General features: G+C 43.9%; 1 protein-coding gene across 3 annotated transcripts in view; it reads right to left on the bottom strand.

Moving 5' to 3' along the window:
• Window positions 1-15,986, bottom strand: part of EVA1A (eva-1 homolog A, regulator of programmed cell death) — a 208,396-nt gene that overhangs the window by 14,772 nt on the left and 177,638 nt on the right. Inside the window, exon 1 of one of the 3 annotated variants that reach the window (XM_017745070.1) lies at window positions 5,750-5,912. The exons of the other annotated variants lie outside the window; for them this stretch is intronic. The gene's annotated coding sequence lies outside the window, so the exon portion shown is untranslated. Of the gene's footprint in view, window positions 1-5,749; window positions 5,913-15,986 lie in introns of those variants that run through there. 3 annotated transcript variants of the gene reach the window in all.

Raw genomic sequence — 15,986 nt, 5'->3', positions numbered from 1 at the left:
AGGGGCGTGAAGAAGCGAAATTAAAAATGCAAAGCACTTTGAGATGCTTGGCAGAAGCTTGAAGGAGGACTTGGAAAGAGGGCAACTCTGGATCAGAAAGGAAATTCCTGCCTGCCCCCTGCAGCTAATCAGCTGCCAGACTGGAACAGGAGATTTAATCACATCCATTAAATTTGCCTGCATCACCCACCACATTACTGGTGAGTGAAGTGATCCAACCACCTTGTTTACATTATGTTCAACTTACTGTCTTTGCTGAGGCAAAGAAAATTGTAACTAGATTTACAGACTGACCCCTGGTATTAGGCTGCCAGGACACCAGCACTGAAGTTCTTGCATTATTAGTGGAGTCATGCTAGGTCAGGAAACAGACAGAAAACCCCACAGCTTCTGAATATCAAAGAGCTGGCACAGCGGTTTCTAGTGAAACCTGAATTGGCAACGGTTAGAAGGCAGCAAAAAAACACATCCCCTGGTAGGAACCAGACAAGAATGAGGGGGATACCTGTGCCAGGGAAATATCAGAAAGTCTGGAGAGGAGGTGGGTAGAACAGATTATCCTGCAAACCACAGCCAGGGAGAACTGCAGTTCTGGGTGCTTTATTTGAGGCACCCAAAGGGACGCAGAGGGCATAGGGCTCAGCACCCTCCAAAAATAAACAGTCCTATTGCTGCATCTCAGACTGAGCACCTGATAGGCATTTAAAGACACAAGATAGTTTTCCCTTACACACTTTTCACCCAAACTGCATCCCAGTAACCTGTCGATAGGCATCCAGTGAAGAAAATGAAGCAAAAGGCTTTTATGTTTCAGACTTCCACTTCTTCACAAACATCTCCTTTACCTCTCAGCATTTGTGACCATCTCCAGAGCACAAGACAGGCTGGGTGGATCTACATCTTTCTTAGAAAAAGTGACACTACCAGACACTTAAACATTTGAGTCAAGTAGGAGAAAGAAACACCATCTTTTCCTAAGCATAACCAGAGAACTGAGATATGGCTTTTCCATCTTGGCATCTGTGCCACCACCACTTGAATGCTACCTACAGGACCAGGGGAAGAATCAGGTAAAGCAAAACATTGCTAAATAAGACAGAAACTGGTCAACACCATCCCAAGGAAGAGTAGAGATTTAGAAGTATTCAAGGAGAAGCACTGATAGAGAGCATTTATTGTCACAGCACCTTATGGAGTAGGGCTGTGCTGTTATCTCTTTGGGATGGCCGAGGAAGTAAGAACACTATCAAGTAGTCATTTGGTGCCTTAAACACAGGTGGCTGTGAGGACAGATTCCGAAAGGCAGGCATGTCCTTGACATCTGTGGTTAGCACACACTTTGGTACTTTCAAAAATCCCAAGAGGTGCTTTTCTTCCCTTCAGCAACTAGATCCCTTTAAAACTCTGGAAGAAACTTAGTACAGCACAGGATGTCTACAGCACATAATCCTGGACTTTTGCATTTCAAGGGATCATTTTTCTCTGTGGACTCCATAAACATCTTGAGGACATTTTGCCAGGAAAGGCCCATCTTTGCAAAGAGTACACAGAGAGATGGCATGCAGCAAGCCTGCTCTTTTTCTAGTTTATACAATGCTCAGCTGATACTCAGCTTTTCTTTGATTTAGAAAGACTGTGAAATGAAAAGCCTTTCTCAAGTGTAAAATACCTCACAATTTCCAGTTAGCTCCTGTGTGGCAGCCAACTCCACAAGAAAGATTAAACATCTGGTTCCTTTGAAATGCCCTCCTTAAATTCTCCAGAGAGGAGTGCATCTGACACAAAGCATGGCATGAGTTGAAGCAAAGTGTCAAAGAAAATTATTTATTATTAAAACCACCAGAAAAAAAAGTACCAAGGATTTTAGTCTTATCTCAGTATTAAGCACAGAAATCCTGGCAGGGAAGGGTTGGCACTTGTTCTGCTCCATTTAATTGAGCAGAGAAATTAAAGCAACTCAGTCAGCAGAACAAGTGATGGATGTGGACAGGAGGGGAAGGAACAGCTTCAATCAAAGTGCTAGCACATCTCATAGTCAGGAGCCCTGCACCTAAAAATGAACACGAGAAATGAGCTGGGATCATCTGGAATAGAGGAGAGTTGCTCTGGGGACCTCTAGGGACTTTCAGTCTCTCAGGGGGCAGCAGTCAGCATTGAGATGTGGGTATTTATCCAAAAGATAAAATTCTACAGAACTTGGGCTGTGCATCTGAGAAGCACAGGCAGAGATGTAACTTTTCAGATGGCAAGCCCTGCTCAGCCGCCCACCCTGGGATTCAACTCGGGCATCACCACATGGATTCCATGTCAGCCAGGACTTGATCTGGAGACAAAGTGTCACCATCGCTGTGACATTCCATGAAGGCACCTGCAGAAGTTGGTTCTAGGTTATAAATCTGCAAGGGAGCTTTCGGATCAGCAGGTTCATTCCTCTGCCATTACAGGCTTTAAAGTCTTTATATAATCCCTCTGTGTCTGCTTTAAAAGCAGTCCCAGCTCCCACTGCTCATCTGCCCAAATCAACATCATGCTAGCAATAATTTATACCAGTTCCCAACCCAAGACCTGCATTACCCATTTGCAATGAATTAATGGCACAAATCTTACAACAAAACCTCCCCTCCACTGCCTGGCAGCCTCCCCTCTCTGCAGAAACAGGGGTGAAGGAAAATCAAAGCCAGAGTGTGCTCTCATGGGCAGAGCAGATCCCTCAGAGTCAATATGAGCAGCCAGCAGGACAGTGTGAAAAGGCACATGCTGGTGCTGCTGACAGTATCCTTATTTGTACTTGGTGGAGACGCCTTCTGCTGGAATTTTCGCACAAGCAGTTTCTTGTGTGGCCAGAAAACCCAGGGTTGATGAAAAGAAAAAGTTACTGTGTCTGCAAGCAGCAACATTCCGAATTACAGTGCTAAGAGATGGAAAAGGCCAAACAATACCTCACCTCTGTTCATTAAGGGCAGAGAATCACAGACTGGTTTGGGTTGGAAGGGACCTTAAAGATCATCTCATTCCAACCCCCTGCCATGGGCAGGGACACCTTCCACTATCCCAGGTTGCTCCAAGCCCCATCCAACCTGGTCTTGGACACTTCCAGGGATGGGACAGCCACAACTTTGCTGGGCAATCTCTGCCAAGGCATCACCATCCTCACAGTAAAGAATTTCTTCCTAATATCCAATCTAAACCTACTCTCTTTCAGTTTAAAGCCATTCCTCCTTGGCCTATCATTACATGTCCATGTTCCCCCCCAGGTTCCTTATAGGCCCCCTTCAGGTACTAAGAGACCATAATGAGATAATTTGCTGTGTTTCCTATGTCAATCTATCTAGTTTTAAACACACTTTAAACGGCTGGGGGTTCGACCAATTGCCACAATATATTATTTTCAGAGGAATACTGCTCTTTCTGTGTAGTTATTTTCCAATGTTGCTGAGTGTTTCAGTTTAAGCACATATATTATTCCCCTAATCAAAACATTTGATGCTATAGACCCCAAATGTTATGGATAGGGAATTGGCTCAGGGCCAGAGTTGGGGAAGTGTTTAAATATCAAAATGATTTGCCCAATCTCACAGAGGGAGTCTGTGCTAAAGAAAGGAAACAAGCTCAGCCTTGCACTCAAACCATTCCCCCTCTCTTTGCTAATTTGATCATTTGATGTTTTCTAATGCTGGCTCCGTCCTAAACATGCTTAAAGACTTCCACTCCCAGGAAACAATTATCCCCTGACCTCCATCTTCACTGGATATACACATCAGTCAACTGGAGGGGATCAGTGAAAGCTCAGTGTTAAAAACATAGAGACAAGGGGGTTGTCATTCTCCAGTCACCTGCTCTATATTCTCCTGTGCATTTCCAGCCCATAAGGTTTGGTCCCAAAGCTCAGCATGATTAAAACAGATCTGCAGGGCCTTCAGCAAACCTTCCTGAGCATGCTTGAAGCAGAGCACAATTTGAACAAAAACATTACTCCCTCACCAAGGAAAATTACAACCAAGCCTTTTATATGGGCAGGTTTGGGCCAGGAACTGTTGGTGCTCAACTCTTTTTTAAAATAACAATTAAAAAAAATCCTCCTGTGAGTAAACACACACTACAAACTACTGCAGGCTTTTAGAGGTAGTAGCGCTGAAGGATTTTTGTTTGAGACTTGAAAATGCATGGTATCCAGCCTGAAATGGGATCATTCATGATTCCAAGTTGTTACAAGAAAGCAATTCCTTAGCACACATGTACATGGCTCTTTCAGATTGCAGAATTAAATGTGCTTTTTGTGCACCCTTTGTAAAACCCAAATTCACTAAGCAATCAGTCAACAATACCTATTAAAATAATGAATTTTGGTTGTGCCAGACCACAAAATATCACAGTACAGAGAGCAAGAAGGAAAAATCCTGTGCAGAAGAAGACTCTGCACTGGTTACAACAGTAACACCACTGCGTAGCTGGAAACACGGGGGTGGAAGATACTAATTTGATTCACAGAAGTAAATTGAGGCACAGCCTACCCCCTTGGCTTTATCCCAAGGGTCTCAGATATGGCCAAGGAACAAGTCAAAACCTTTTCCACCTTATCCATGCCCCATCTAGCTCAGGGCCTCACATGGAAAGAGGTTTTGCCTCTTCTCATGACCACATGTGTTGTGTCAGAAATCTAAAGCCTACCTTCAAGTCCTACCCCACCACCAGACATTCTGACAGGGGGGATTTTTGATCAGATATGAATATAATCACCTGACAGGAGATCTTCAGATCCTACAGCTCTCACGTCTCCATGAGCCATGGAAAAGGCCGAGTGCACTCAACATCAGCTCTGTGCCTTGGCTTCAAAGCCATGTCATACCATCCTATATCATATTTAGAGTGAAGGCACAATACAGTTTAAACAGGAAGTGTAAAGTGTCCCAGAATACAACAGGAGACAAGAAGGGACTTTCTGCAACAGACCATAAGTCTGAAAGTTGGGATTTGATCAACAAACTGCCATGAAAAACCTTCGCTCTCACAAAAAAAAAAAAACAAACACCAGGTCAGAGACTTAACAAACGCAAGTGGTCCAGACCTCAGCTTCCATCTCCTTCAGTTATTTTAAAAAGGACATTTTTTCACCTAGCATGGATATAGGCTGCAATCCTGAAACTGAATGCAAAGCCCAAGAGCAGAGGGAGTTCCTCAGCCTGCTGCAGGCATGTTTTCCACACATGGTGGTTCCAAACCACCAATAACAAGGAAGTGACTCATGCCAATTACAGTAAGGCCACTTCCAAGCACCATGCAGAAAGCAAGAGAGACTGTCTGGGAAAAGAGCTCTGTCATAACCAAAGCCACCTACACCTCCCCAAGCCCACAGTCTGAGCCAGGGCCCTCCTTCCCTGCCCCTCCCTCCACACTCTGCCTGAAGCAGGAATCTGTCTGTTCTGCTGGTGATTTGGGGGTGGTGGGAAGTGGTACAAGCTGGGATGTCTAACACAACCCATACAAACTTTCGGATCACTCTGCCAAGACTCCTGAGACAGCCCAGATGCTTTGCCTTTTACTGGATCCCCTGGCAGCAGCCAACTACAGAAATGTAGTGCAGTAAGGATATAAATATAATACAGACAGCCCTTTCTCTTGTTTGCCCTCCACAGAAAAGGACATGCTTATCCTTTCCTCATGCAGCTGCAATCAGAGAAGCAACTTCAGAAGTGGAAGCAATTCCAGTCCAGAAACAAAGCCCGTGGAACACAAATTAGCTCAGTCTCACCGTTCCTCCCAGAGAAATCTCTCGCAGGTAAAAGGTCCAGTGATGTGAGAGGCTTTAGGAGATGAAGGAGATTTAGGAAACACTGCACCTCCAGCTGAGACTCCACAGGGAAGAGACAAACATTCCCTCCCAGGCTCTCCTCCTCCTGCACAGGGCAGCAGAACACTTTTCCCTGGCTCCTCTGATTTCTGCCTGCCCAGAAATGCAATAACCTTCTTAAAAGATACAATTCACCTCATCTGGGAACTCAACCCATGCATGCCCTGTGGGTACCTAAGGAAGAAGTCCTCCTTAAATAAGCTATGTTGCTAAACTCCCTGTATCATCAACAGTGCAAGGTGGGTGCCTTTGAAAGCCTCCAGGGGAGATTCTGTCTACTTAAATTTAGGAGCCTAATTAGGGATAGTTAATGAATCATAATGTTACCTGTGGATTTATTCTCCTGAGTGTATCTGAGTTGAAATCTTATGAACTGCCTGACATCTTTTACTCAGATATTTTTCTTCTATCTTGAACTTTCCAAATCAGAATTTGAAGCTATAAACACCTTAGTTTCTATCCAGTGATGCATATGCTCAATCTATCCACAGGCAGTTTTCCTACTGCTTTCATAGCCATGAAAGTTAGTTGTTCTTCCTTCATCATCTGAAATGTAATAACAGAATATGAAGCATCTATTGCCAGCAACTCATAAATCTCCTGCTTGATGTGGCTTTTGGTCTCCAAAGGGCACAGGGGAAAGCATCACATGCACCAGTCTGCTCCCTACATGTTCTATTTGGAAAGAAAAATGGATCAAAAGGAAGAAAGCCCTGTCAGAGATACCTGCAGATACAAAAAGTTACTTTCATCTGGTAAATTTCTGCCTGCTCCCAAAGTCAGGAGAGTTCTGCATTTTCACAAGATAACGCATCTTGAGGAGGATGAGACTCAAGCTGATTCTTGTCCAAATTCCAGCATGCTCAGCTACATCCAGCCATGGGACCTTTGCCACCCGTAGCTGTAGGACCTCGCTGGAGTATGGCTGTATCTCATCTCCACCAGGCCCAGAAAAATCAGATTTATAAGGAAGTCAGGCTCATTCTGCCAATCTTCCCAATTCCCCCTGTCTGGGCTTCATTTGCCACATACTTCCATTGGTACTTTGCAAACCAGCCGTGGCTTTCTTAGGCATTTAGGGAATACTTGTTTATTGGTGTCTTCAGAGAGACTTACTACAAACTGGAATTTTATGCAATGCTCCAAATATATTCACCTCGCTTTGGATCAAAGTAGAGTTACACTAATTTTCAGACTTTGACATAATTCCTATTTCTTCTCATCATCTTCACCCATTTTAGTCAGACACTTAACACTGCAAGACTTTAGCTCAGTTGGTTAGAGCCTGGTGCTAAAAGTGCCACGGTTGTGGGTTCAGTCCCTGGATGGGCCATTCATTTAAGAGCTGGACTTGGTGATCCTTGTGAGCCCTTTCCAGCTCAGAGTATGGTGATTACTCTTATAATACAGAACTGGTTTGACATTTAGGCTATAGGGCTTGGCAGAAATTCTTTTGTGCAGCTTATCTATTTTTCAGGAAAGTATGTGGCACAATATGTGGCTCCCAGGAGGATGCTGACAGAGCAGTGAGTATTGTGTGTTCAAGTGTGGCTGATCCAGAGCCAGGGCTTTGCTCATGCGAGGAATTGCTCACCAGCAAGGGAGAGTCTCTGTGCTCAGGATGCCAGCACATACCCAAGTGGTTCCAGCCCTGCAAGTTATCAGGAGTCAGCTGAGTCACAGCAACCAATTCTGTAAAACCTGGGCCAAAAGACACTCCCTTAAATTTCAGTGAAAGGTGTACACAAACACTGTCAGGGAAAGTGGCCCTTGGAGGTCATCATTACTGTGTACCCAAAAGCAGTGGCTGGGTGAGCATTATCTATCACTGTGAGACACTTAAATGAGACACAGGGCAAGGTTATCCAAGATAAAGTAGGGAGAAAGGAATAGAGTAAAGGGCCAGAGGTCCTGAAACACTCTAGAGCTGATGGGAAGCCATGCTAGCCTCCACCAAGGACAGGAGAGGAATGGCAGGGAAGCAGAAGCCCAGACAGGAAAGGAAGGTACCAGGGAAAGTAACATCTACAGCTACATTGCACTGCCCAAATATTTTTGAATATAAATATACTCTGATATGAATATATCAGAATAAGAAGCCTCATGCTTGAGCATCTGAGCCAACAACTAGCCTGACATGATCCAATCATTATATTCCAAGAGTTAGGAATATCATTTCTCCTCTGAGACTACTGACCAAGATAGATATTTTGGGGAATTCCTGTGCCTGTCTCTGAAGCAATGTCACCCACCCTGTAGTCCACTGACCACTGATGACCCATGAGACACCAGAAAAGCAATCCAGAAAAAAACCTAATTCAAAGAGAAACCACAACCAGCATATCTCTGGATGTTCCCCCATGTTTTGTCTGTGTCTGCTGGCAGGCACAGCTTGGAGATTCTTCCCATCTGCTCTCCTTGCCTAATTAAAATGTTTGTAATTATGGCAGCAAAACCATGCTCTGTACAAAAATATTTTCTTTATATCCAAGTGCTACTTATCCAAAACTGTGTGCTAGTTCTTTATCAGTTCATCAGCTTTTCCTCTCTGCAATCAAACAGTAGAGAACTAGGCAAGGGGCTAGAAGTTTTTCCCAAAAAGATACCAGTGTCTTGATAGCAGGAGCTGAGGAATGTCATCAGAAAGCAGCTGGCAACCTCTGCCATTAAAGGCAGTGACTTTGTCTGGTCACATGTTTGACTTAGTGTGGCAATTTCCAGAGTCCCATGAGATGCCCAAACTGGAAACCTTGCATATGGAAAGGTTATCAATGGCATTGGAATAAAGATTAGGAGTGAACAAAACTGTGTAAGGCAGCTACAGTGCTAAATGCCCTTCAGTTATACACAGATGAGTGCAGATCAGTATTTACTGAACAAAAACACAGTTTAGTTTGAGACCCAAAACTCAGTGTGGGGATCACTGGCTGCTCAGTGGTTCAGCACTTGGCTTATAGAAGCCAGGCTACACTAACAAACTTGAAATCCAAGGATCTGTGAACAAAGTGGCAAAACTGTTTTCAATATAAATCCTTCCATTCACATGGTCATAACCTGTGAGACATCTTCCTTTGGGACTGATATTTCCTGAGCACAGTGGAAAGTTTGAGGAAAAACCCTATAGATGTTTTTTAATTACGAGAGTATTAAGCCTCCCCTGTTTTTTCAAAGGCAGAACGTCTCTAACACACAGCATCAGCTTTAAATAATCTGGCTTAGAGACTGTGAAAAGTTCTTTGCATGGTTTATGTATTTTATTTTATTTATTTTTCTGGTAGAAAAACATGTAGCATGCATCATCTTGCTTCCATGCATATCCCGAGGGAGCAGTAAGGACTGAAAGGCCAAATCTTACTACAATTGCTACTGTGAGTAACTGTCAGTTTTGTGAAACAGCAAATTATAGTCACTTTCCTGACGCCACATAAAAGCAAATACACACCATGGAAAACAATGCCAGGGGTTTGTTATAGCCCAGCGAGGATGTTCCTGAGCACCTACCCCACGCTCTTATGCAACTTGCCCTGCAGCTACAGTCTGGGAGCACTGGGAAGAAAGTGTGGGAAGAGCAGTGCTGGATTCTTGTGGCAGCTTTCCAGTACTTAATAGTGATTTTTTTTTTTTTTTTTAAGAGACAAAATTGAAGTAGGAAATTTTTCTGCAACCATTTCTGTTCAGCAGGGACATTTCATTTGCAGCAGTCTGTTCTTTTCCACTCTCCACACGTGTTATTAAGATTCATTTACATGAATATCTCAAATGATACCTGGATTCATGCCACGTAATCGAAGGCATTTTACTGGGATGGGAGGTGGTTAATTTGTCCCTCCATCAATTATACAGGTAGGCTGACTAATCCCTCAGTTTAACCCCTTCTGTTGAATACCTGCATTAGTGCATGTAAAGTTTTGCAAGACTAAGCTGCGAGCTTGCAAATTATGTATGGATAGACATTCAGGAGTAGAACATTGCTGGGCAAAAAGCTTCTCTAATTTATTCCAAAGTTAACAGAACTGAACAATCCTGAATCAAATCCTACCCACCAATTGGTGCAGAAATTATTCCAGGACTGCTTGGGGCTCCCTTGAGACCCCTCGAACAGGCTGGCAGGTCTCTGAAGATCCTGACCACTCCCAATACTTCATTCACCATGTTGCCACCCCAACAGAGCCCCAGGGGATCATTCTGGGAAGGTCAGCAATGCTCTTTTTCTGGTGGCCTTTGCTAAGCACAGCCCAGTTTCTGCCTGTTTTCGTAGCAAGGTCCATCCACTGGCATCACTGCCCTTTCAAAATTACAGAGTTCAATCAGTTAAAATGTGTAAATGGAGACACATCTTATCCTGCCATATGTTTGAAAGTGTTTCTTATCACATATTCCAAAGGAAATGCAGGTTGCTAACTCACAGCCAAGGAACTCCATACTGTAGGACCTCTATTTTTAGGCTTCCTTTCTGGGATTCTTAGAAAAAACATGAAGACTTTAACACATACCTTTGCTGCTAGCAACCTGAACCCAGGGCAGAGCCTTTATCTGTCATGCACTCAGTTTAAGGTGCCACTTCTTTCAAGTGGAATATAATGCTCTGTACTGCAGTATTTGTTCCCTCCACTGGATATCTTGAGCCTGCCAAGGCTGATATCTTATCATCAGATAAAAGGATTAATCCAACACAAAGAGGCTATGAACACCTTTTGAACAAGTAAACCTTTAACAAACAAATTTCCTGAATGAGGGGATAGACAGGGGTGGTTTATGAGACCCTGTAAACAGCAGAGAAACTCATAAATACAGTCCTTCAAAGTACTTCTGTCCCATGCTGGGATGACCCCACCTCATACCAAGGGAGCCACTGCCCATCTCTGTAAAGACAAGTGCTACAGGATTTGCTCAGCTCACAAATAGGAGCTGCCAAAGGAAAATGAATCCCTATCAATGCAGCTGCACAGGATAAAATCTACCTCACAACCTGCTTGGGTTATAATGACGAGATGTTATTAATTGCAATTCCAATAACCATCCACGTTACTCAAACTCTGAAGTAATTCACCTTAATTGCCTTAACTCTAATAACTGCATGGGATCATAACAGCTAGAGGAGAAAAATAGTGGTTAACTTCTTGACTGCCAGATGCAGACTGCTGATAGGAGATATATCAAATATTAAAGTATTAAAACTGACCTCAGCTTGGCAGGAGAAGGCTGTGATTCACGCCCATAACTCCTGGGCACAGGGGGGGTACAACAACTAATTGAAAGAAGATCAAAGCATTGGCTGTTTCAGTGGAATAAGATGGAGATTAAACTCATTTACACTCAGGTAAACCTCCTTCCTAACTTTCCCCCAGTTCAGCAAAAACTTCAGCAAGTCCACTGTACAAATCTGTTAGATCACTGCCTTGTTTAGACCTCTACCATTCCATTAAAATCAATGTTACAGTGGAGGGTGACAACTGGATCTCTAGTCTGTCTAGTCTGAGCTTTCCATCTTTGAGTTGTTTCAGACTTCTCTGTTAAAAATAAATAACCTATCTTAAAAATCTGTATTTAAAAAAAAAAATCTTGCATCAAAGCTAATTTTTGTCACCCTTGAGCAAATAATTCACTTCCAATTATTTACCAGGTAATGGAAAGTCTAAGACAAATAGATATCAAAGTGAGGCCCATTGTGAAAGAGGCACACTAATTACAAATGTTGTCTGGAGAAGAAATGGCATCTTTGTGATTGTACAGCAGCTGGTGCAAGGAACTGCCTGCCCAGTTTCCCAACAGCAACACAAGCTCTGGGGGCACCCAAGTACCAGTTTGCAGACAAGTTTCACAGAGCTGGAAACCAAAACCCATCTTCAGGCTGGTCTCCCTACAGCAGGCTGATAAAAGGAGTGAAATGGCCAGGCCATTCTTCAAACCCAGGCATTTAATGGGACATATGAGCAGTAACTCTGATATCCCACCTGTTTCCCAGGCTCTTCCTAGAGGAATCACAGCAGTTTGCACAGCAGGGTCTTGCACCAAGCCTCGTGCAGCTTGTACCACCCTGTAAATCTGCTGTCATAGGACTGAAAGGACAGAGGTGAGACAAAGAGTCAGATGACTCTTCAAATAATCATAAAATTGTTTGGGTTGGAAGGGACCTTTAAAGGTCACCTAATCCAAGCCCCTGCAATGAGCAGGGACATGTACCTGGCCTTGAAGACCCAGCCTACCTGTTTCCCTGCAGGCCAAGCAGGCAGTGAAGTGCTTGGTGATGCTTGTTATGCATGAAGACAATGTCCACCCTCAGATTTTTTATTTCCCCAGATTGTCTTCAAAGGCAGAAAATATTCTTCTTCCTCAGTGGGGTCTTGATGTCATCTGAAGATGTGTTTTGTTAGCTTTTCCTGAAAGGTCAGACTAAATATCCATCAACAGCTATCTGCAGGTAATAAACACCTGGCTAAGGAAGAAGAGGGATGCTGTGATCTGAAAAGGAACCCACACATAGGAGGGATGACTCTACCCCCATCATGCAAAGGGTGCCTGACATTAAAGAAAAGGGTGCCTGAAATCATCACACAGTCACAGAAGCATCAAGATTGGAAGGGACTTTCAAGATCAACTAGTCCAGCCATCAACCCAGCCCCACCATAATCACCCCTAAGATATATCCACATCCAGACACCTCTTGAAAGCTTCCAGAGAGTGATTCCACCACCTCCCTGGGCAACTTACTCCAATATCCAACCACTCTTTCAGTGAATTTTTTTTCTAATATCTAATCTGAACCTCCCCTGGTGCAACTGAAGGCCATTTCTTCTCATCCTTTTACTTGAGACCTGGCAGAATAGACTGGCCCTCACCTGGCTACAACCTCCTTTCAGGGAGTTGTAGTGAGCAGTGAGGTCCACCCTGAGCCTTCAGATGAAACACCCCAGCTCCCTCAGCCACTCCTCACAAGACGTTTTCCAGACTCTTCACCAGCTTCATCGCCCTGAACAATGAGGAAACTGGGAAGGAAATGTGTGTGGTCCTTCCGGTGTTCTGTTTAGACCTGTGAAGATTTTGTGATAGATAAAATAAAGATCATCTGATCCTTGGAACTGTTTACAATGACACAAAGAACATTAACCTGCACTCTTACATGTTCTGGAAGAAGTAAACTGTGGTTGCTGTGATGCAAGAAAATTAAACACGCCATTCACCTGGTACAGTGTGACCTTTGTGTTGTTAAACTCTCTTCACACTCAAAACAAGGTGACTCCATCCAAAATGCCTGCTGGGAACAGCATGCTGTCCCTGCTGACTTCTAAGCCATGTGCAGACCTTGTAACACAAAATGTCATTTCTGCAACTTAGCAGAATGGTCGCTGGATTTCCAGTGTCACAGGATCATAGAATTATGGAATCATAGAATGGTTTGGGCTGAAACAAACCCTAAAGGCCACCTAGTTCCAAGCCCCCTGCCATGGCAGGATGCCATCCATTAGATCAGGTTGCCCAGGGCACCACCAACCAGGCCAAGGTGTCAAGATCTGGGCTTTGGCACTGTTTTGTTCATCAGTACAGATGTGCTCAGTGAAGTCCAGAGGTCAAGCACAAAGATTAAGCAGCTGCCCAAGCTTGGGAGGTCACTGCTGCTCCTCAGGGCTCAGAGCATGTGGGACATCACATCACAGGTCTGTGGCAGCACAACAGACACGGGACCCAGTGATGACCTGGAGATGTGTCAGGCCAAGCAAAGAGTTGAATTTGCTGCCTGTCCACAGCAAAGAAAGCTGGAATAGCCCTGTGGGACTGTACCCAGACACAGGGCTGTGACACATATTCAGCTCAGGGATGTTATCAGCTGTGTGTTACCCGAATAGACAGCCCTTTAGAAACACTGAATGCTGAAATGCTCCACAGGCAAAGAAGATGGCTGAAAAAAATTGCCTGGACTCCCCTGAACTGTCCCTGCACACGTTCCAGCCATGTCTGTGGCAAAAATACTGATTTATACAGAGGTGCCTGCTCCAACAGCCCACCTGTGCTGCGCCATCTGCCCTCATGGAGCACGACACGTCCCTTCAACTTGTCAGAGCTCCATGGAGAGCACCTCTCAGCCTCCTCCAAGGATGAAGGGACTGAACTCAGCCAGCCTGAGCTGAACAGTTATCAAACTACTTTTACCAAACTACTTTATTAGCACAGCGTAGAGCTGCTACTGCCCAGAAGCAGGAAGGAAATGCATTACCATATCTTTTCCTAATGTCCTCTTGTCCTGTTAAACACAAGAAACACAAAGGTTGTATCAGAGAGTCCAGCAGGCTCATGTGATTGCGAAAGGATTTCATGCCAGGCACCTCATCCATCAAGGACACCAGCAGGGTTTAAGGGAGAGATGGTGGGATAAAATAGTCTCCTGGGTCAAATTCAAGCTATAAATGTTGTTCCTTTTTATGTCAAAGGGAAGTCTTTGACTTTTAATCTTTCCATATTTCAGTTAAATGATGCAAATAACAGAGAACCAAAATAGATGATAGATGCACAGCTAAACCTCCCCCATGTTCTTGGGTTCCTAAGATTCCTCTTTTAAATACCCCTACAACTACTCTGTAAAGCTATGGTGGAACTTACTCTTAAGCCATACTTGTATCAATCATTTGATTTAATGAGCAAAGATTGCTTCCCATCAGTGCTTTTTTCCTGTGCTAGAACCAACAGTAGAGATAAAAGATAACTTCCTATGCTCATACTCTCAGCCCACAAACATCCCCATCTAGACAAGGCTTCAGAGCCACACAATTGATCATGACTGCATTTTTGCAAAAATGTGTTGTTATAGTCAGATATTAAAAATCCTTTTCCCTCTCAGTTTGACTGAGTGAAAACCAAAGTCCATTTTCTGATGGAGCTTGCTCAAGCCAAAACCTCCAGCTCTTTAAAGAAGAGTGCCCTGACTAAAGAGGGTAGATTTACATTGCATATTAGGAAGAAATTCTTGACTCTGAGGGTGATGAAGCCCTGGAACAGGTTGCCCTGAGAAGCCATTGACACCCTATCCCTGGAAGTGTTCAAGGCCAGTTTGGATGGCGCTTGGAGCAGCCTGGTCTAGTGGAAGTTGCCCCTGCCTATGGCAGGGGGTTGGAATGAGTTGATCTTTAAGGTCTCTTTGAATCCAAATCACTCTATGATTCTGTGATGCTTTGATTTCTTACAGGCATGTTTTGCATTTATTTATTTTCTTGTATTTCTATTGGTATTTATCAGGTGATTTTCAGCACGGAAGACCCTAACTGTACTCTCAGAAAAAAACAACAGAGGAAACAGTCCTGGAGAAATAAGTCCATGTCAGCACTGAGCGTGTGGAGCAGAGATACAGCTCTCGCAAGACAATCACCCACAGACACGACAAACTGCATCTTCCCATTTCCACAACAGCCAGAGATTACAAGCACTGCAGCTCTCCTGGGACAGAAACTTTCCACCCAATCTAAGTACAGATACAGTTTACCATGGCTGTGCTCCCAGGCCTGGCTCCAATTCCTCCTAGGAATGATTGTTAATGGAAGTCTTGCCCCAGAACACCTTGAAAAAGAGCTCAATAGGATGTCTTACACTGGCTTCTGCTACTGTTGGCGTATGAGCACAGATGGACACAAACCACCACGAAAGATGGACTGTCAGGAGAGGGATTAAAAGCTGGCTGTGCCATTAGTCCTGACCCAGCCTTCTTCTATCTCCTTTGTTCTGTGCTCCAGCTTTAGCACTAATGGCAGCAAAGAGCTGTAAAAATCCTGCTGATAAATGTGGGCTTTAATCAAACAAAGCACTTTTAATTATTTGATTAGGAATCATTTCATTTTTACAAATATAGGGAAAATTCAAAACAATTGAGGCCTTCTATGTCCATAGGGTGGAAGTGACCACTGTGGAATTTGAACAGAGTTTGCTGAGGTTTCTGACTGCCAGGCCAGCGTGAACCAGAATCCCGGTCTCTTGGGAGGAATGTTTGGATAAAGGAATTGCTCTTTTCCCCAGGTGGACACAACCAGTCAGGCATCAACAGATTAGGATTCAAGCACTATGCAGATGTCAGTCAAAAAATATGCCAAAAAGGTGAAAGATTATGTCTGAGTGACGAATTAAGTGAAATGAATGTGCTACCCCTGTTCCAGCA

Source organism: Corvus brachyrhynchos, unplaced genomic scaffold, assembly GCF_000691975.1.
Source record: "Corvus brachyrhynchos isolate BGI_N302 unplaced genomic scaffold, ASM69197v1 scaffold116, whole genome shotgun sequence".
Lineage (NCBI taxonomy): Eukaryota > Metazoa > Chordata > Aves > Passeriformes > Corvidae > Corvus > Corvus brachyrhynchos.
Note: the sequence above shows the minus strand (reverse complement) of the source record. Positions and strands in the feature narration are given on the sequence as shown.